Source organism: Rhincodon typus, chromosome 19, assembly GCF_021869965.1.
Source record: "Rhincodon typus isolate 14 chromosome 19, sRhiTyp1.1, whole genome shotgun sequence".
NCBI classification, from domain to species: Eukaryota; Metazoa; Chordata; class Chondrichthyes; order Orectolobiformes; family Rhincodontidae; genus Rhincodon; species Rhincodon typus.
This window is the reverse complement of record NC_063350.1, coordinates 1,826,352-1,849,191: the sequence shown is the minus strand read 5'-3', so window position 1 is coordinate 1,849,191 and position 22,840 is coordinate 1,826,352. Positions and strand designations below refer to the sequence as shown.

The 22,840-nt window shown below is 41.3% G+C and overlaps 1 protein-coding gene across 1 annotated transcript in view; it reads left to right on the top strand.

Annotated features, from left to right (window-relative positions):
* Positions 1–22,840, top strand: part of chd6 (chromodomain helicase DNA binding protein 6) — a 234,949-nt gene that overhangs the window by 5,581 nt on the left and 206,528 nt on the right. Inside the window, exon 2 of the mRNA XM_048608166.1 lies at positions 3,855–3,917. The gene's annotated coding sequence lies outside the window, so the exon portion shown is untranslated. The remainder of the gene's footprint in view (positions 1–3,854; positions 3,918–22,840) is intronic.

The following is a 22,840-nucleotide window of genomic DNA, read 5'->3' as shown; positions in this document are numbered from 1 at the left end:
CCCCCCCCCCCCCCCCCCCCCCCCCGCCTTCCCCCCCCCCCCCCCCCCCCTCCCCCTTTCCCCCCCCCCCCCCAACTCTCTCTTCTCCCAGTCTAGTTGCCCCATTCCTTCCACCCCCACTCCTTGGTCTCTTCATGATCTGTCGTTGCTTCCACTGTTAGCTTGCCCCCTTCTGAGGGGGAAGATATGTATGGAGCTGTGGAACATTGAAAAGACATGAGCAACTTTGCTTTAATTACACAGGTTTACTTAGAAGCAAACAAATTTGCACTTTTTGCTTTTCAGAGATTTAACTCCCTCAAAGAAAGAAAGCCATAAAATTAGGTGCATGGAGTGTATAGGGTAAGGTGGAGCTGAATTTTGGCAATTGGGAGTCAATGGTAGGTTCTTAAATTGACTGCATTATTGCAAGTCCTCACTATTTTCTCATGCATGTGGTAGTGGACTTTGGAGTCTTTTCTTTACAACTTTCCTTGTCATTTTGGTTTCTTGTACTTTGTGGAGTTATTGAGGTATTTTGTGATTAAATTGTACATTAACATGTAGTCTTAAATAAGAATGTGTTTTTCTATGAAAGGTGCATTTTTGAAAATGTAATACTCTTGTGTCTAGGACAGTATGACTGGGATGAAATTTTGTGCCCATGTCACTTGGTAACTGTACTGATTGAATGGAGAAGCAGTGTTTTGGATCTGCCCCTTTTATTGCTTTAAAGATTTGGAAACAGAGAGGAAGAATACTATGTTTGCGCTAGGGTAAAGTTGGAGCTTGTACCTGGTTGTACAGGATACTTCACGGTTTACATATTGCAGAAATTAATTTGCAAATAGAGTTGTATTTTGAGGGGGTAGCATATGAAATTTTACTGAAGAAATTTCTACAGTTCTTTAAAGCACTCATTAAAGATTATAAATTTTATAGATCAGCATAAGAATTGATGAGTTTCCTAGAAGTTTATCTGAAAAATCTAGCTGTATTTCTAATTTAGGCACACTTTAAAAGTTTCCCAATATGTAAACAGTTAGCTAAATTAATCTCAAGAGTTACTATCTATATTATCAATTCATGTGCTATTTTGATTTTTCAGATTAACATGTTATGAGTGATATTTTGTTATTGGAAGTCAAGGTAAAATATTTCAGAATTCTCAGTTTTTCTGTACCAAAAGCTAAAAATCCCATAAAAACTTAAAATACTGGGAGCATTCTCCAGGTCAGGCAGCATATTTGGACAGAAAAGCAAAAATAATAGTTCACCTTTACATTAAAATTCTGATTTTTATAAGTTATATTTGTGCTTTTGAAAGAAAATTGATACTTTTTTTGTACAACTTCAGAAAAGTTTGTAGTCGGTTTGAGTTTAAGTATTTCTTTGACCTCCGTCCCGTCATTCATTACCCCAGCAGAAGTTGCAGACTCCTTTGAGATATTGATCCGTGAGTATTGTTGTCCCTCTGGTGCTTCACTGAAGTTGTTCTTCATTGCAAGCCCAGACCCTGTGTGTGCACTGTTCAACTGCAAAGGGTATCATTGCAAGTCTGAACCTGTTTCATTTCGCAGATGTTTTCAGCAAGGATTCAGTGTTCAAGTGCATGTACTCATCCTGATGTCAAATTTTATTCTGACTGTGTCTGTTTGTTGTCCCTGGCCTTACACACCCAAAAATATATTTGGAAATGGAGTTACATCTTTATTCTCGGCCTGTCCAGGTTCCAGCCTGTCCTCAATGCCTTTTGTTTATGGTACTACTCCACTACTTTGTTCCTTGCCGAACTTTGTGCTTTTGTGTAAGATTTCAACATAGAATAGTAAAATGCAAGTAAATTTTAAAATCTCCTTTAAATACGTCTCTTGTAAGGAATGTGGTTAATGTGGGCAGTAAGCCTTTATTACAGTGATGTGAACGTTCCTCTAGGTAAGTTTGTGCTGTGACATTCCAAGTACTCACCAAATAGCACTCGACTCACTAACTTGTTACTCCTTGTGTACAGTACATGTTAAGTGAACATGTGGTCAGGCTTGCTGTGATGCCCTTTAGAGTTGAAAAGCATGCTCACACTTCTGGTATAGTGGGCCACTTGGACCATGAGGTCTCCTTTGTCTGTTCTGAGCCCTGTCTTCCTGCATCTTGATTTTTCTCCCTATGACCCTCCTAATGGACTGTCCCTGTTAATGTCAGATGATCAGATGTCATAACAGAGTCATAGAGCTGTACAGCATGGAAACGGACCCTTCGGTCCAACGCATCCACGCTGACCAGATCCTAATTTAATCTAGTCCCATTTGCCAGTATTTGGCTCATATCCGTCTAAATCCTTCCTATTCACATATCCATCCAGTTGCTGTTAAAATGCTGTAATTCTACCAGCCTCCACCACTTCCTCTGGCAGATTATTCCATACATGCACCACCCTCTTGTGAAAAAGTTGCCTGTTAGGTCCCGTTTAAAATCTTTCCCCTCTCTCCTTAAACCTATGCCCTTTAGTTTTGGACTTGATGGGAATGCAAAACTCGAGAAATGTCTTTACCTGGAGAATAATGAAAGTGTGGAACTGGCTATCATAGGGAGTGGTTTGGCTGAACAGTTTAGATGCATTTTAGGGAAAGCTAGATAAACATGTGAGGAAGAAAGAAATAGGAGGAAAGACTGGTATGTAGATGGGAGTAGGCTTGTTTGCAGCTTAAACATCACCATTGGCCTGTTGGACCATATGACCTGGTTTCTCACCTGTAAATTCCGTGTAGTCCTGTGAACCCTCATCTGATCAGGCTGGTATGTTGGGATATTAGTAATGTTGGGATATTGGCTGTAATCGACATAGTTTAGCTTTTCATCAGTGCCTTGCACAGACTCGAGCAAACTTCCATCTGAAAACTGATTCTTACGTCAGTCCCACCTACGTTACTGCATGCTGTTTCACAGCATTGCTTAGAAGTTATGCATTTTCGTCTCATTGAGATCTTGGTTCTTCTTGTAGAGGATAGTCCCTACATTCTAAGGCCTGAGGTCGGGTGTAGAGGCCGCAAACCTTGAGCGTGTTTTCAGGCCTTTGCAGGACTGGCTCCAAGATGTGTGGGGTAGTCAGTCAAAGGCTGACCAAGCAACAGTAAATGTTTCTGCAGTTGTGATGTTTGCTGTCCAGGTCAAATTTTTACTCTAACTATTGGTGCCATGGTCAACATTAAGTGTGGCACATCGCCATCCTGATTAGCTGTTCTTTACCTGGTTGACTTATAAGACAGTTCAAGTCTTCAAGCTTGCAGGCAACAGGATGATGCAAGCATATTATACAGGTATTTTTGTTTGACAGCACTACATATGGGTATATGCTCTCAAGAAGGTCCCTAGTGTAGCAACTTCAAGAGAAGGGAACATTTGGGTGAGCTAGAGATGCTGGGTAAGAGCAGACAAGATCAGAGGAGATTCTGTAAAGTTGTTCCAAAATGACACATGGTTTTGCTTGAACAGGAAAGGATTCTTTCCACAGTCAAAGATCTGTAACCAGAAGCTTCAGCATAATTGGCTACAAAAAAGAACAGTATCTACACAGTGAGTTAAGGTCTTGGATATGTGACCTAAAAGGGTGCTGGCAGGAGAATCAGTTGTAACTTTTAAAGTGGGATTGATAAATTGATGGGTTAGGACCAGACTGCAGAGAGAGAAGATATTCTCTAAGAGTTGGCACAGACATGATGAGCCAAACGGCCTCTTTATGCTGCAGATTCTGAGAAAGAATGGGGGGAAAAAGAACATGAGAAAATAATGGAATGTCTGAGTGAAATTTTTATTTCCTATATTGGAGTTATATTTTTTACAGAGCTGGCCTGGTATTCATATCATGTTCTAACTTTCAGGTGTCCGAGGATGAGAGTCCAGTTAATGATGTCTTGTGGCCCGACCTCTTCGTACTACTGATTGTAGGTTATTGCTGTCATTTTTTTCTTGGGGTTTTTCACCATCTCCTGGTTATGGAGAATGGGAGGTGGGAAGAGAAAGTAAAGGAGCTATGTGATACAATCCTGCATTTAACAGATACACGCTTTGGTGACCTTGAGCAGTTCTGGGGAGTTGAGTGGTGTTTTATCTCAAAATAACAGTACTCCCCCAAAAAAAAACAAAATCTTCGGTCGGGGTCCTGAGACTAACAGCCAAAATAAGCTAAATCAGCAGTGTCAAAGCTTAAGAATGTTCTGGTCCTTATGTTTGAGGACCTCTAGATATGAAACTAGTTACTTAAACTATTTGCTTTGTTTTAAAAGCTTGACTGGGACCTATCATTTTTACTTGATTAGAGAAATGATATTGAAGTGTTAATGACTTAAAGACTGAATTTCCATGACACTATTTTTAAGAACGGGATGTTCTCCCCACTGTCCTGCAGCAGTATTTACATAGTGTTTGCAGTGCAGTATAGAATTTACAGCGCAGGAACAGGCCATTCAGTCCAACTGGTTCATACAACACACATACCTCTTCCCATAGCCACTTTGTCAAATTGTCAGCCTATATCTTTAATTCACTTGTGGTATGTGGGTGTCGCTGTCTTGTACAGTTTTGGCCTCCCTCTTTCAGAAAAGGATGTGAATACATTAGAAACAGTTTAGTGAAAGTGCACTTGACTGATTGCTGGGATGTGGGAATTTGTTTTATGGGGAAAAGTTAGATCGGCTGGAACTGTATCCATTCCAATTTAGGAAAATGAGAGGTGATGTTATTGAGACATATAAGATCTTGTGAGGAATGGATAGGGAGGATGCTCAAAGGATTATTCCCCTTGATGGAGTCTAGAATTGGAGGATACAGTTTAAAGTTAAGCAGTCTCCCATCTAAGATGGAATGAGGAGGAATTTTTCTGAAAATCCTGAGTCTTTAGAACAGTCTTCCCAGAGAGTGGTAGTTGTTGAGTATTTCTAAGGCAGTGGTAGATGGTAGATTCTTGACTAACAAGGGAGTCAGCAGTTGTTGAGAGTAGGTTTGAATGCAGAGTTAAGACCAAAATCAGATCAACCATGATTTTATTGAATGGTAGAACAATCTAGAGGGGCTGAATGGCCTACTCCTGATCTTAATTCATATGTTCGCATGCTATGTAACTGCAAATTCCTTTTCAGGATGCAGACTATACTGATGCAGGTCATGAGGCAGGCTAGCATAGCTTACAGATAGACTGAGTTCAAAGTGAGACTCATTATAGTAGATTGGCAAAACAAATGGTCAGTCATTCAATGAACTCATGGCTGATCTGTTCCTTTGTCCATTTATGTGCCATTGATCCCAACCCGTTGATAACTTTACCACCAAACTCTTAGTAATATTGATCATAAATTATGACGAGCATGCAGAGCCCTCAGGAGAGAAAGTTTAGGTTTTGCAACTAGTGAGCATGGCTGATTCGTTCTCTGTGCAGACTTAAAACTATCATAATTAATAAACATTTTGTAATATGCCAGTCTTGGATATATTTAAATGTGATAGAGTATAGTCAATTAATTAAAAAATGATAATGTGCATTTCTGTAGAACCGTTCAAGCTGTCAGCATGTCCCGATATATTTTACAGTTGGCGAAGTGTGATCACTGGTGTAATTTAGGAAATGTGTGGCTGATTTTGCCCAACAAATGTCAATGAAACAATTGGTGCAATTGAAACAAAGGAGGTCTATTTCTCAAATGATGCCTTGAGATTTCTTAGGCCATCCTGAGAGAGTAGGCCAATGTTAGTTTACATGTCACATTTGAAAGACAGTATCTTTGACAGTACGGCATTCACTCAAATGTCAGCCCAGGTTATGTATTTAAATCTCTGGAATGAGGCTTGTACCTGTTTTCTTATGACTCTTAGTGAAGAGTGCTAGCATCTGAGGCATGGATTCTAATTATCAGATAATTTAATCTGTTAAATACTTAATTCACATTACTCACAATTCATATTATGCTGCTTAAACCAAATTTTGTATGGTTCTGAAAAGGTTTTGGCATTTATCAAGTGGAAGATTTGGAATGGTACATTGGGAAACCTGGGATGGTCAGGCCCAACTCGGAGGGAGTTTGGCATGTTTCCCTGTGTTCTGCCCGGCCTGGGAATGTTTGCTGAGGACAGTTTTGAGGGCACTTGACTTTCAGTTTAGAAGAGTAGAGTAAGCCTTTCTCGTATCTAATCCTGTCATATGCCTGTGGTGGGGGTGTTTGATGGGAACAGTTCAGAGGGAGCTTTGATCTTCTATCTAATGTTGTGCTGTATGTGCTCTAGGATTATTTGATGAAGACAGTGTAGAGGAGCTTTGCTGTGTCTCCATCAAACAGTCCAAAGACAAGTACATCTCTATTGGATACAGTGTAGGAGTTTTGCTCTATCTAACCCTGTACTCTATCTTTAATTTATAGATAACATTAAAAATATACAGTTGTTTTTTCTGCTTGTAGAAGTGGAGGACCGGGCCAAGATCGAATTGGGGTTTAGTGAAGAGGAGCATGGAGAGTGTTTTGCAAGATGTAAATCATTTAAGTGATTTAAGAATGGGCCCTCTTGTGATATGATGGTAGTGTCCCTTGCCCTGAGAGACTCGAGTTAAGTTCCACCTGCTCCAGAGGTGTGTAATAAGATCTCTAAACAAGCTGATTACAAAACATGGGTTAGATTTTAAAAAAGCTATCCAAAGTCTTGACTAATAGCCATAATCGTTTCTTGGGATGCAAATTTTGAAATGTACACCATATAATGTTTTAATTGGACATTAAATTTCTCAGCCTGTTTTTCAGGCTGGAAGACAGACTGATGCCGTATTTATTTACTTAAGTGCATTAAAAGTCTGATCCTAATAATTCCAAATCATTTTGCACACAAAAATTTGAACTGTCACAATTTGCGTAGGTGTTGGAAACAGCATGGCAAAGTTGAAATTGGGTGCTCAAAATGAATTTGAATGAAATGGTTTGGTTGAGTAGATTGAATATGGGCTGCAGTTTGAGTTTTCCATCTCTATTAAAGACCATACACCTAGATCAAAAGAACATGGTCACTATGTGGGACCTATGTTGACTAAATGTACTGCCTGGCACATACAGAATAGGGGAGTGTCGTAAGGTGTGGAAATTTTTTTTCAATAAAGAATAGGAGAGCTTTTCTGATCAATATTTCTTCCGAAGCACATTCCTTCATTGTTTTATTGAGTTTTCTCTGCAGATTTTCTGCTGTTTCTCTTACGTTACAACAGCGAAAATATATGAAAAGTACTTCATTGCCTATGAAATAGTTTCTGACATCCTGAGGTCACAAATGGTACTGTATAAATGCAAATCTATCTATCTTCAGTTGTGCCAACAGATTTAATTTTCTGGGCTGGGCTCAGAACTAGCCTCTGACTCTGTCAATAAAGGCTCTAGGAGCTGGAACACAAATACTTGGGCTTTTTATCAAGCAATAACACTTGAGCTTTTATTATGTTGTTACAACTGCAATGAAAATGTTGTCTGCGTAACTTGGTTGTACAAAGCCCAAATCCACCTAGTTTTGTAGTTCACACATGGAATTTATGGTTTTCGATTTCTTGTAAAACTTCATGAGAGGACAGAAACCTAATGTGCTTCTCTTGCCTTCCAATAACTTTGGGAGTCACCAGGGGGCTCAGTTGGTCAATGTACTCTTTACAGTATTTAGTTTAAAGCCAGGCTTGATTTGCTGCCCCACCAAGCTGGTCTTGACTTGGGGCAACTCTAAGGAACCCCCTCAATGGGCTCTGGTTTGATTGATATACTGATAAGATTGGATGAAGCCCTCTTGTGGTGCAGCAGTAGTGTCCCTACCCATGGACTAGGAGGCCCAGATTCAAGTCCCACTTGCTCCAGAGGTGTGTTAATATATCAAATCTCTGAGCAGGGTGATGAGAAAAATTGGTCATAAAAAGGTAGATGAAGCCTGGGAAGATGTGGTAAATAAATACCAATGTGAGACATTTTGATCAAATGACCTTGATTTTTTGCTATTCTTTCTCCCTTCTCTGTGTGCATCTGCAATATTGCTGCCTATTTCTATCTTTTGCAGTGCTTTGGCTCATCTGCTAAAATCCTTGTCCATATCTTTGTTAATTCTAGACTTGACCGATGTAATTCATTATCAAGTGCCTGTAAAGGAAACTCATCCAATCATCACTGCTTCAGCTACATGGGTCCTGGACACTAAAATCCTCTCCCTAAATCTATGCATCTTTCTCCCTCCCTTTCTTCCTGAAAATTCTGCCTTTACACCATGCATTTGGTTATCTGCCCTAACGTCTCCTTAAATGGCACAGTATTAACTTTTTTTTTGATAATGCTGCTGTACTATGTAATTGCAAGATTGTTGTTATAGTTGAATAATGTACATGTGAAGCTCAAAGAAAATTGGCACCAGGGAATTCTGGGACTAAAGAGGTAATAGTAACATTAAAAAATAGTTTGGATCTGTAGTTGAATGAAAGGGAATTGATCATGAGAGTAGGCTTAAAACAACTGCCCTTGGGGAGGTTAAACACAAACTGGCTAGGCCAAATAGCCTGTTTCAGTATAGTTATTTTGAAGTCTGGCAGGAAAGAGAGAATAACAGACAGGATAGAGGGTGAGTGGGAGAAAGGGAAGAGCAGCTAATGCTGTGGCCAGACATCAACAGGAGACAGAAAATTCTGAGCTGAAGTTTGTTGCTTTTCAGTAAAAGCAGTTCTCAATAATACATAGCTGTAGAAATCCTGAATATTACTGGATATCTGAAAGGTTGCGGATGGCGCTGAATATTGTGCAATCACCAACGAACATTCACACTTCTGACCTTTATAGAGTCATACAGTATGGAAGCATACCCTTTGGGCCAACCAGTCCATGCTGAACATTATCCCAAACTGAACTTCTCACCTGTCTGCTCCTGGCCCATATCCCTCCAAACCTTTCCTGTTCATGTACTTATCCAAATGTCTTTTAAATGTGTAATTGTACCCGCATCCTGAGGAAGTTCATTCCACCCGCAAACCACCCTCTGTGTAAAATAAAAATTGTCCCCTATGTCTTTTTTAAATCTGTCCTCCCTTCTCTCCCCTTAAAAATGTGCCTTCAGTCTTAAAATCTCCCATCTTAGGGAAAAGACAACTACCATCAACTCTATCTATACCTCTCATTATTTTATAAACTACACTCCAGTAAAAAAAAAAAGTCCCAGCTTATCCAACCTTTCTTTATAACTCAAATCATCCTTACCCGATAATGTCCTGGTAAATTTCTTCTGAACCCTCGCCAGCTTGATAATATCCTCCCTATAACTGGGTGATTGGAACTGTACATAGTATTGTGAGCAGAGGTCATTGAGAAAGCAACTGAAGTTTTTGGGTCTAGGGCACTACCTGAGGAACTCCTTGCAGAGATGCCCTGGAGTGGAGATTACTGGATTAAATTGTATCTCTGGCTAATTTATTGGTCAAGCTAGATGTTGAATTCCCACCCTTTTTAGCAGTGCATTTCAGATCATCATAACTTTGAGTCAGATTATTCTCATCCAGTCACTTGTAGCACTTTACCAATAAACAACTGTGTTTTTGGATTCCTCTGCAACCGGGAACAATTTTTCCTTATTTATTCTATGAAAGCGCGTCATCATTTTGAGTACATCTATTAAATATCACCTTATCCTTCTCTGTTCCATGAAGAATGATTCTAGCTTCTCTTAATTTTACCACCTAACCATCCCTGATATCATTCGAATAAATTGCTGTATCCTCTAAAAGGCTTTGATATGCTTCATAAAGTGTGGTGCCTGGAAGTGGAAGAGTATTCCAACTGAGGCCTAACTTAAAAAGGCTTAACATTCTAACACTGAGGGGGCTGTGCACTGTCTGAGGTAAGATGGTGTAAACCCTTGTGTACTATTTCAAGAAAATATGAAATTTCCCAAAAAAATTGTTTAGGAAAGCAGGGGAGTTCTCCCCGGTGTGCTGGCAAAGAGCATAAACAGTTGTACTGTTTATTTATTTGGGATGTTTGCCAATGCAGAATGCATCACAGCAGCCTTTGCACTTTAAATCATCGTGAGAAATTAGAATATGCCTTTATTTCTTTTGTAGTTTCTGTTAAGTGCTGTATCTAGTAGAGTATTTTGCACTTTCCAAGGAATTGTAGTATGTAATATTCTCTTACACATCTACCTTTTCCATTTCTCTATCTTTGGTGGCTGTGATTTTATCTGCCTGAGTCCAAATCTCTAGAATACACTGACTAAATCTCCCAATTAAGGCGTTCATTCAAACCTGACCAAATTGTTGGCCACTTGTTTCACATCTCCTTATATGATTAGATGTCAGAACTTTGTTAATACTGCTGCCTTGTGCTGTTAATGTACATTATTTACGTTAAATAAATTCAGTTCACTACCAGAAGCTATCTGCTTTAAGCTAAGTTTACTTTTTGCTTGTTGAGAAAGACTGAAGCTCAACGAACATCAGGAGGAACTCGGCTTTCAGCAGGTGAAAGGTGTTTTATCCTGCCACTTGTTCTGGGAACTCGATCCAAGAGCCTCCATGCTATAGGCAATGTGCCTGCAAACATGGGCATAAATGACTAGACTAGCCTATCCTAACCTGATGTGATTCAGTCTAAGCAAGCTATCTTACCTTTGTATTTTGTATAATTTCAGGGTATGCTAATGCGCAGTTTAGTTAATAAACCGTAATTGAAGGATATTCACCGTTGTAATGTAGGGAAACATGGTTGTCAGTTTGTGCCTAGCAATCTCCCACAAACAGGAGTGGGATGATCAGATTATTTTTGTGTTTTTGTATTCACTTGTAGGTCACGGGTGTCGCTGACTGGCCAGCAGTTATTGCCCATCCCTAGTTGCCCGTTGAAGGTGGTGATGAGCTGCCGCCTTGAACTGCTGCAGTATATGTGCTGTAGACAGACCCACAATGCTGTTGGCAAGGGAATTCCAGGATTTTGGCCCAGGAACAGTGATATATTTCCAAGGCAGTATTATGAATGGCTTGGAGGGGCACGTGCAATTGGTGGTGTTCCCATGCTGATTAGTGGCAAATAACATTCATGTCACACAAGTTAAAGCAATGAACATCTTAAACAAGAAACAATCTAAACATCACCCCTGGAAATTGAGTCATGTTACCATTTTATAATCCTGTATCTGCTGTCCTCATCTTTCTAGATGGAAAGCGTAATGGGTTTGGGAAGTGCTAAGGAGCTTTGGTGAATTTCTGCAGTGCATCTTGTAGATAACAGCTATTGATTGAGGGATAAATATTGTCCAGGGCACCAGAGGGATGAAGACATTTACCTATGAATTAGCACTGGAATATTTTGCATCCACCTAAGAGGCAGACAGGGCCTTATTTTAGCACCTTATTTAATTAAAGAGACCTTTGCCATTGTAGGATTCTCTTAGTACTGCCCTGAAACACCTAATTAGAAACGCAGTTACTCAACAACAGCAACTTGTCAGAAGGAGACAACAAAGCCACGGGAGCAGTCCACTCAGCCAAGGAAGGAAATCCAGTCAGATGCCTCAATTACAAAATATCGTTATCATCTATCAGACTGGTTCCAAAGTATAACTTGTTCCTCAGTTATTTGTACTAAGTTCAGGTTTCTCTCTCATTCACCTATATGTTTTGCACGTTCAGTTTTGTCGATCGTTTTGTTTGTCTGCTAAAGTGAAACCCCCTGGTTAATGATTTTGTGGTCAAGATACCAGAATTTTCCAAACTTTGTCCATGTCTTTTCTGGCTGATGTAATAAAACAAAGAACTGGAAACTTTAACTCTGTTTTCTCACTGCAGATGCTGCCAGATGTGCTGAGTTTTTCCATCAATTTCTACTTTTTTTTCTCTTTTTGGTAATATTTTCTCCAGTGTGAATAATGATGCAATAAAGAATTTGTATAGGTACAGTTAAGAAATATAATTTTTTCATATGATAGGGCATCACTGTCTGGGCCAGCATTTAATGCCCGCCTTAATCAACCTTGAAGGTGGTGGTGAACTGCTGCCTTGAACCACTGCAGTCATTGAGGTCTTGGGATGCTCATAATACTTTTAGGGAAAGAATTCCATGGTTTTGACTCAGACTGTGAAGGAATGGTGATGCATTTCCAAGTAAGGATAGTGAGTGGCTTGGAGGGGAACTAGCAGGTGGAGATGTTCCCATGTATCTGCTGCTCTTGTCCTTCTGGGTGGTAGAAGTCGTGCGTTTGGAAGGTGCTGTTGAAGGAGCCTTGAGTTGCTGCATTGCGTCTTGTCAACCTATTGATGCTGTGTTCTCATGGTGAATAGGGTGCCAATCAAGCAGGGATAAAAATTGTCTTGGATGCTTTTGAGCTTGTGTTTTGAAGCTGCATTGATCCAGACAAGTGAAGTGTATTCCATCATACTCCTCATGCATTGCCATTGAGCGGAAGGTTTTGAGGAATCGGGAAATGAGTTACTGCAAGATTACTAGCTTCAACCTTCTCTTTTGTGGCTGGTCCATTTCTGGCCAGTGGTAAGCCCCAGGATGTTAAGACGAGATTATAAAATGGTAACATCATTCAATTTCCAGGGGTGATGGTTAGATTGTTTCTTGTTTAAGATTTCATTGCTTTAACATGTGTGACATGAAACTTATTTGCCACTAATTGGGCTAAGCCTGGATGTTCAGGTTTTGCTGCTGCTTCACCATCTCAACAATTTGAAATAGTGCTGAAGATTGCGCAATCAGTGAACATCCCCACGTCTTGCCTCATGTTGGAGGAACTTCATCAATGTAGCAGCATATTGGTCCCCTAATAGTAATTGTCATGTTGGGCAGTATGAATTAAAAAGTCAGAAGTGTCTGCAACAATAGTAATTTTGGGAGAGTTAGTTCTTTTCCTTTACTAGAAAAATCAAAGTTGCAGTAATAGATAGCAGGAAGGGTTTATGGATTGTATTATGATGATGCTTCATATTAATATTTCTTGAACTTGTGTTTTGAATGATTTGGAAAAACAGATTTATTTCCGGTTTTGTGGAGATACCTGAAGTGGTTTCTTTAAAAGAGATCACTGAAAGATTCGTAGATGTTGGAGCTTTTTTTTTTAAAAACACAAGGCTCCAAAGAAATCATATGAAAGAAAACCCCTGTTGAGTTTAGGGTGAAACCTATTTGCTCGTTGGAGGAACAACTGAATTGCTAAAAAGTGTGTATTTTTTAATTGACTATGAGACGTAGGTGTCACAGGCTGGGCCAGCATTTATTGGCCATCCCTCATGGCCCTTGAAGGTGATGAGCTGCTTCCTGGAACTGCTGCAGTCCATTTGGTGTATTTGCACTCGCATAATGCCCTGAGGGAAGGAGTTCCAGGGTTTTGACCCAAAAACTCTGAAGGAACAAGTGATCTATTTCCAAGTCAAGATGGTGAGTGGCTTGGAGAGGGACGTGTGGTTGTGGTGTTCCCATGTATCTTATGCATCCTTGTCCTTCAAATGGTGGTGCTTTTGGGATTGGGAGGTGCTGTTTTGGGAGTCTTAGTGAATTTCTGCAGTGCGTCTAGGTGGTGCATGTAGTTGCTACTGAGTGTTGATGGTTGAGGGACTGAATATTTGTGATTGTATTACTAATCAAGTGGGCTGCTTTTTGTTTTGGATGGTGTCAGCTACTTTAGTGCTGTTAGAGCTGCATTCATCTAGGAAAATGGGAAGTATTCCATTCATTCCTGACTTGTGCCTTGTAGATTGTGGAGTGTTAGGAGGTGAGTTAGCCTCTGATCTGCACTGGTAGCCACAGTATTTATAGGACTAGTCTAGTTGAGTTTCTGGTCCATTGTAACCCCAAGGATGTTGATTGTGGGGCTTTCAGTGATTGAGATGCTATTGAATGTCAAGTGGTGATGGTTAGATTCTCTCTCTGATCATAGATCACAGACTATAGAATCATACGGTACAGAGGGATATCACCCATGTGCAGGCAGCTGAGTTTAGTTTAGAATGGCATCATAGTTGGCACAGATATGCTGGGACGAAGGGCCTGTTCTTATGTTGTACTGTTTGCACTAGTCTTTCTTTTTCACACGGAGCCATAACCTTAAATGTTATGACATTTCAAGGTTGAGGTTTCCCACCTCAACTGCCCACCCAGACAGTGCATTCCAGGCCCCCATCATCCTTTAGGTGAAAACATGTTTTCCTTATATTCCCTCTAAACATCCTGCCTTTGACTTAAAAGTATTCCCCTTTCTTGACACTGTTCACCCTGTCCATGCCCCTCGTATTCTTATACACCTCAGTCAGAACCCCCTCAACCTTCTGTACCCAAAGAAAACAGTTTGAGTTTATCCAATCTGTCTTCATTGTTGAAATGCTTCATTTCGAGCAACATCCTGATGGATCTCCTCTGTATCCCTTCCAGTGCAATCACATCCTTCCTATAGTGTGGTGACCAGAACTGCACATAATACTACGAAGTTTTATACAGCTCCAACTTAACTCACTTGTTTTACAATTTGTGCCTTGACTGATAAAGGCAAGTGTCCTGTATGTCACCTTAACTACTGTATTAAACTGTCCAACCACCTTCAGGAGTGTGTGAACAACACCCCAAAATCACCCTGTTCCTTTTGGATAGAGTGGACATGAATACGATGTTTCCTCTACTAGGGGAGATTAGGATCAGAAGAGACTAAGATTAGCACAGCCTCAGTGAACTGAGATGAGGAATTTTTTCACCTAGAGGGTGGTGAATCTGGGGAACCCATTGCTGCAGGAGTCTTTGGAGGCCAAGTCATTGAGTGTATTTAAGAATGAGATAGGTTCTTGATTAGTAAGGGGATTAAGGGTTAGGGGGAAAAGGCAGGAGAATGGGTTTGAGAAACATAAGACATAGGAGCAGAAATTAGGCCATTCGGCCCATCGAGTCTGTGCCACCATTCAATCATGACTGATAAGTTCTTCAACCCCATTCTCCCGCTTTCTTCCCGTAACCCTTGATCCCCTTGACAATCAAGAACCTATCTATCTCAGTCTTAAATGTACTCAATGACCTGGCATCCACAGCCTTCTGTGGCAGTGAATTCCATAGATTCACCACTCTCTGGCTGAAGACGTTTCTCCTTATCTCCGTTCTAAAAGGTCTTCCCTTTACTCTAAGGCTGTGCTCTCGGGTCCTAGTCTCTCCTACCAACGGAAACATCTTCCCAACATCCGCTCTGTCCAGGCCGTTCAGTATTCTGGAAGTTTCAATTAGATCCCCCCCTCATCCTTCTAAACTCCAATGAGTATAATCCCAGAGTCCTCAAACATTCCTCATTTGTAAAGCTTTTCATTTCTGGGACCATTCTCGTGAACCTCCTCTGAAACAACTCCAGGGACAGTACATTCTTCCTGAGATAATGGGGCTCAAATCTGCACACAATACTCCAAATGTGGCCTGACCAGGGCCTTATAAAGCCTCAATAGTACTTTCCTGCTTTTATATTCAAGTCCTCTCAAAATAAATGCCAACATTGCATTTGCCTTACTGACTACTGACTCAACCTGCAAGTTTACCTTGAGAGAATCCTGGACTAGAACTCCCAAGTCTCTTTGCACTTCAGACTTTTGAATTTTCTCCCCATTTAGAAAATAGTCCATGTTTTTATTCTTCTTACCAAAGTGCGTGACCTCACACTTTCCCATGTTGTACTCCATCTGCCACTTTGTCCACTCTTCTAACCTGTCCAAGTTCTTCTGCAGCCTCCCAACCTCCTCAATACTACCTGCCCCTCCACCTACCTTTGTATCATCTACAAATTTAGCCAGAATGCCCACAGTTCCTTCATCTAGGTCATTAATGTATAAAGTGAAAAGTTGTGGTCCCAACACTGACCCTTGCGGAACAGCACTTGTTGCCGGCTGTCATCCTGAGAAAGACTCTTTTATCCCCACTGTCTGCTTTCTGCCAGACAGCCAATCTTCTATCCATGCTAGCACCTTGCCTGTAACACCATGGGCCCTTATCTTACTCAGCCTCCTGTGCGCCACCTTGTCAAAGGCCTTCTCGAAGTCCAGGTAGATAACATCCATTGGCTCTCCTTGGTCTACCCTGCTCGTTACTTCCTCAAAGAATTTTAGCAGATTTGTCAGGCATGACCTCCCCTTGATGAAACCGTGCTGACTTTGCCCTATTTTACCATACACTTCCAAATATTCAGAAATCTCATCCTTCACAATGGACTTCAAAATCTGAGGTTAGGCTAATCGGCCTGTAATTTTCCGTCTTTTGCCTTACTCCCTTTTTAAACAGGGGTGTCACGCTAGCTATTTTCCAGTCCCCTGGGACCCTCCCTTACTCTAGCGATTCCTGAAAGATCACTAATAATGCTTACACTATCTCTTCAGCTATCTCCTTTAGAACTCGGGTGTAGTCCATCTGGTATGATCACATAATCCATGATCCAATGGTGGAGCAGATTCGATGAACCAAATGGCCTAATTCTCCTATATCTTATCATTCTAGTGTCCTGTCAGTTATTGAGTACTTTCTTGTCTCTTTGGAGGTGGTCATTGCCTGGCATTTGTGTGGCATGAATGTTACTTGCCACTTGTCAGCTCAACCCTGGAAATTGTCCAGATCTTGTTGCATTTGAGGAATCACCAAGTTCCTGGACAGTTGGTATCTGCCAAGACTCCAGAGAAAGCACGTGTGAATAATGACTTGACTGCACAAGCCAGAACATCAGAATGACCGAGTTTGGAACAATCTACTTCTTAACTTCAAGGATACTCCTAACGTTCAGAAATTATTTTTCAGTTTTTAAAATGAAATCCTTTAGAGGGAAATCCGTTTTTCCTCTTTACCTGAACAGTGTGTGTATATTTTGGGGTTATTTAGAAGGTAAGCACGTATACCTCCAGATTAGCAACTGTGAATATGAACCAGTTATTGCATCTTTGCTAAATGACTTCATTTTGATAATAAACCCTTTAATATCATTTAATAAAGAAATCAAGTTGATGTGCCTTTTTATTTAATAATCTGATATGGATGAGGCTTTTAATTGGTCGTCTCAGTAATCAGGAAGTATATTTTTATGTTTTTTGTGGTGTTTGGTGGAGTACTGGGATTAGAGCAATAATTTATTCCTCCAACTTTGGGAAGAACAGTATATGGTATAATTTTTCTAGACCAGTATGAGGAGGCTGTAAGAACTGTTTGAGATCTGGCATTCCAGATGAGGTCTTGGCTCCAGATCACATTGAGAACTTTATTTTAATTCTCTCAAAATAAAGGTAATGTAGCCATAGTCCTACTGGACCGTAAGGCTGCGCGCTCATTGGTGGTGGTTTAACCTGCCTCGGACAAGGGCGAGGCTGAGTAAGAGAGTCCTTCATGCTAACCTCAGTCAGTATGAGAATTGAACCCATGCTGTTGACAGCGCACTGCATTGCAAACCAGCTGCCCAGCCAACTCCGCTAACCAACCATCAATCCGTTGTCCTTGTGCTGAGGGCCAACACATTGAATACCTTCCTTATTGATTGTTCTTTATTGATTGAATATAAGGTGCAGAGCGTGAAGTTATTTATTTTTGTTGGGAATATTTTTCAAGTGGTGGAAAACTAGGAATATTTTGGTATTGAAACGGATCTGGAGGTCCTTGAATGAACCACTTTGACTATCCCTTTGAACGAGGATCGGAAAAGGCTCTAGAGGGATACAAGTTAGCCAGGAAGGAGCTGAAGAAAGGGCTTAGGAGAACTATAAGGGGGCATGAGAAAATCTTGGCAGCTAGGACCAAGGAAAACTCCAAAGCTTTTTGCTCGTATGTGAGGAATGAGAGAATGACCAGAGAAAAGGTAGGGCCGATCAAGGATAGTAAAGGGAATTTGTGCACGGAGCCCAAAGAGATAGGAGAGGTCCTTAATGAATACTTTTCTTTGGTATTCACAACTGACAGGGACCTAGTTGTTGGGGAGGACAGTGTGAAATAGGCTGGTAGGCTAGAGGAGGTGGATGTTAGTAAGGAAGATGTGCTAGGAATTATGAGGAACTTGAAGATAGATAATTCCCCCGGGCCTGATGGGATTTATTCAAGGATTCTATGGGAAGTGAGTGAAGAGATCGCAGGGCTTTTGGCGATGATCTTTTCATCCTCACTGTCCACGGGTATAGTGCCGGAAGATTGGAGAGTGGCAAACGTCATTCCCTTATTCAAAAAAGGGAATAGGGATAACCGTGGAAATTACAGGCCAGTTAGTCTTACGTCAGTGGTGGGCAAATTATTGGAAAGGGCTCTGAGAGATAGGATTTATGATCACTTTGATTCGTGATAGTCAGTTTGTGAGGGGTAGATCATGCATCACAAACCTTATTGAATTCTTTGAAGTGGTGACCAAACACGTGGATGAAGGTACAGCAGTGGATGTGGTATACATGGATTTAAGTAAGGCGTTTGATAAGGTTCCCCATGGTAGGCTCATGCGGAAAGTAAGGAGGCATGGGATAGGGGGAAATGTGGCAGATTGGATTCAGAATTGGCTGACCCTTAGAAGACAAAGGATGGTAGTGGACGGAAAATATTCAACATGGTGCTCAGTTACGAGTGGTGTACCACAAGGATCTGTTCTGGGTCCTCTTCTATTTGTGATTTTTGTAAATGATTTGGATGTAGGAGTGGAACGATGGATTAGTAAGTTTGCGGGCGATACGAAGGTGGGTCGAGTTGTGGACAGTGCAGAGGGCTGTTCTAGGTTACAAAGGAACATTGATAAGATGCAGAGCTGGGCTAAGAAGTGGCAGATGGAGTTTAACCCTGAAAAGTGTGAAGTGATTCATTTTGGAAGGACAAACTTGAAAGCAGAATACAGGGTTAACGGAAAGATTCTTGGCAGTGTGGAGGAGCAGAGGGATCTCGGGGTTTATGTCCACAGTTCCCTGAAAGCTGCCACCCAGGTGGATAGAGTTGTTAAGAAGAGGGCGTATGGTGTGTTAGCTTTCATTAATAGAGGGATTGAGTTCAAGAGCCATGAAGTTTTGCTCCAGCTATACAAAAGCCTCGTTCGGCCACATCTGGAGTATTGTGTCCAGTCCTGGTTGCCTCATTACAGGAAAGATGTGGAGGCGTTGGAAAAGGTGCAGAGGAGATTTACCAGGATGTTGCCTGGAATGGAGGGAAGGTCTTAGGAGGACAGGTTGAGAGAGCTAGGGCTTTTCTCTTTTGAACGACGAAGGATGAGAGGTGACTTGATAGAGGTATAGATAGAGTGGACAGCCAGAGACTTTTTCCTAGAGTGGAGGTAGCTATTACGAGGGGACATAGTTTTAAAGTGAGTGGAGGTAGATATGGGGGAGACGTCAGAAGTAAGTTCTTTCCTCGGAGAGTGGTAGGGGCGTGGACTGCATTGCTGGAGAGGGTAGTGGAGTCGGCCTCATTAGGGGCATTTAAGCGGCTATTAGATAGGCATGTGGATGATAGTATAAGGTAGGGGTGGAGGTTAGATAGACCTTAGGTTTAGGGTAAAAGTTTGGCATAACATCGTGGGCTGAAGGGCCTGTACTGTGCTGTACTGTTCTATGTTCTACTCTGTTAATAAAGAATAGGGGGAGGAACTTAAAAAAAAAAAATCACTAGAGAAGTAGTATTAGATAAACAGAAGTGCTCTGCCCCAGTGCCTTGAATCCTAGGATCCTAAAAAATAACTACAGATTGGATGCATTCGTTGTAAGTTTTCTCAAAATCCTTGGATTCTGCCAATGTGACGTCCCTATTCAAAAAAAAAGGAAGGTGGCAAAAAGCAAGTAACTGTAGGCTGTTCAGAGGATAAGGGGTTTTTTCTCAAGTAGTCAGTGGGTTCCACAGATCAGTGCTGGCATTGCAATTGTTCATGATATAAAGTAATTACTTAGAGGCAGGAAGCAAATTTACTGTAGCCAAATTTGCAGATCATGCAAAAGTAGATGGAAAGGCATGTTGTGAAGTAGTTACAGTTTACAGAAGTTCAGTAAGTGGGCAAAATGTGAAGTTTTCAGTTTGTTAAAAAATCATAAATGGGATAAGAGCATCGCTGGTTATACCAGCATTCCTGGCCCAGAGGCCAGTTAAGAGTCAACCACATTGCTGTGGGTCTGGAGTCACATGTAGGCCACATCAGGTAAGGATGGCAGTTTCCTTCCTTAAATGACATTAGTGAACAGATGGATTTTGTTTCCCTGACAATCGACAATGGATTCATTGTCATTATTTGACTCTTAATTCCGGATTTTAATTGAATTCCAATTCCACCATCTGCCGTGGTGAGATTTGAACTCTGGTCCGGAGAACATTACTTGGGACTCTGGATTAATTGTCCAGCCATCACCTCCCTTTGGAAGGGAGAACAAAAGAGCCAAAAGAAAAGTATTATTTAAATGGAGAAAAGCTGCAACACAAATGGACTTTGGTATTGTGTGTATTTGCACGTGAAACAGAGAAAGCTAGCACACAGGTGCAGCAGGTAATCAGGAAGGTTAATGGAATGTTGGCTGTTATTTTAAGGGAATCAGAATAAGATTGGGGAAGGCTTACTGTAACTGTATGAGGTACTGGTGAGATCACATCTGGAGTACTGTGAGCAGGTTTGGTCCCCTCATTTGAGGAAGGATGTTGTTTCATTGGAGGCAGCTCAGAGAATGTTCATTGGATGCCCCTGGGTATGGAGGGATTGTCTTATAAGCAAAGATTAAACAGGTTGGGACTCACTGGAGTTTAGAAGAATGAGACGTGATCTCATTGAAACATGTAGGATTCTTAAGGGGCTTGGTAGGATAAATGCTGAGAGGATGTCTTCCCTCATGGGAGAGTCTAGGACCAGGGGACACAGTCTCAGAATAAAAAGGTGCTAATTTATCTGTGAAATGAGGTATAATTTCTTTAGGGGTTGAGAGTCTTTAGAATAGACACTCTGCCACCCCCAGCTCTGTGGCAGCTTTTTGTATATATTTAAGGCTGAGACAGAAAGATTCTTGATCAGCTGGGAAAAGGGCAGGAAAGTGGACTTACGGAATGTCAGATCAGCATGATTCTTTCGAATGGCAGAGCAAACTCAAGGGGCCAAATGCAAGAAAATTTGAAGTATTAGGGTGAAATTTTACTCAAATTATTTAGGGTGTTAATGAGGTCACCCCAGAGTACTGTGGACAGTTTTGATCTGTTTACCTAAAGAAGGATTCACGTGCCTTAGAGAAGGTGCAGTGAATGTTCAGAAATTGAGTAGGATAGTTTGATATTTCCTAGAGTTTGTAAAGAACATAGAACGGTACAACACAGTACAGGCCCTTTGGCCCACGATGTTGTGCCAAACTATTTACCTACTCTAAGATCAAACTACCCTGCATACTCTACATTTTACTATCATCCATGTGCCTACCTAAGAGTCACTTAAATGTCCCTAATGTAAGGACTCCACTACCACTGCCAGCAGCGCATTCCACACGCCCACCATTCTCTGTGTAAAGAACCGACCTCTGACATATCCCCTCTACCTTTCTCCAATCACCTTTAAAATTATGCCCCCTCGTAATAGTCATTTCTGCCTTGGGAAAAAGTCTCTGGCTATCCACTATATCTGTGCTTCTCACCATCTTGTACAGTTTGTAAAGTGAGAGATGATTTCATTGTAACCTTTACAATTTGTAAGGTGCTTTAGAACATATAAGATAGAACAGTACAGCACGGTACAGGCTCTTTGGCCCACGATGTTGTGCCGAACTTCTACCCTAATCCTAAGGTCTATCTAACCTCCACCCCTACCTTATACTATTATCCATATGCCTATCTAATAGCTGCTTAAATGCCCCTAATGAGGCCGACTCCACTACCCTCTCTGGCAATGCATTCCACACTGGGTAAATTCCAGGTGGATGCTCCCCATGGCTGTAGAGTCTAAGCTAGAGCAACAGATTGTGTAAGGTTCAGCCATTTAGGACCGAGATGAAGAGAAATTGCTTAGCGTAAACAGAGCTGTGAATGCTTGCTTCAGTATTGAGAATATTCAAGACAGATCGGTAGGTTTATGAATACAAAGGGAAGTGCTGTTTAAGAAAGGTGGTAAGGAAAAGCCAGGTAACCAAAGACCAGTGAGTCTGACATCGGTGGTGGGCAAGTTGTTAGAGGGAATCCTGAGGGTTAGGATTTACATATATTTGGAAAGGCAAGGACTGATTAGGGATAGTCAACATGGTTTTGTGCATGGGAAGCCGTGTCCACTAACTTGATTGAGTGTTTTGTAGAAGTAACAAAGATTGATGAGGGCAGATGTTTGGACATGATCTACATGGATTTCAGTAAGGCATTTGTCAAGGTTCCTCATGGTAGACTGGTTAGCAGGGTTAGATCACGTGGAATACAGGGAGAACTAGCCATTTGGATATAGAACTGGCTTGAAGGTAGAAGACACGGTGGTGGTGGAGGGTTACTTTTCAGCCTGGAGGCCTGTGACCAGCGGTGTGACACAAGGATTGGTGCTGGGTCCACTGCTTTTCATCATTTGTATAAATGATTTGGATGTGAACATAAGAGGTATGGTTAGTAAGTTTGCAGCGAAGAAGGTTACTTCAGAGTACAACAGGATCTTGATCCGAGGTAGTAGGAACTGCAGATGCTGGAGAATCTAAGATAACAAGGTGTAGAGCTGGATGAACATAGCAGGCCAAGCAGCATCAGAGGAGCAGGAAAGCTGACGTTTGGGCCTAGACCCTTCTTCAGAAATGGGGGAGGGGAAGGGGGTTCCGAAATAAATAGGGAGAGAGGGGGAGGCGGATAGAAGATGGATAGAGGAGAAGATAGGTGGAGAGGAGACAGACAGGTCAAAGAGGCAGGGATGGAGCCAGTAAAGGTGAGTGTAGGTC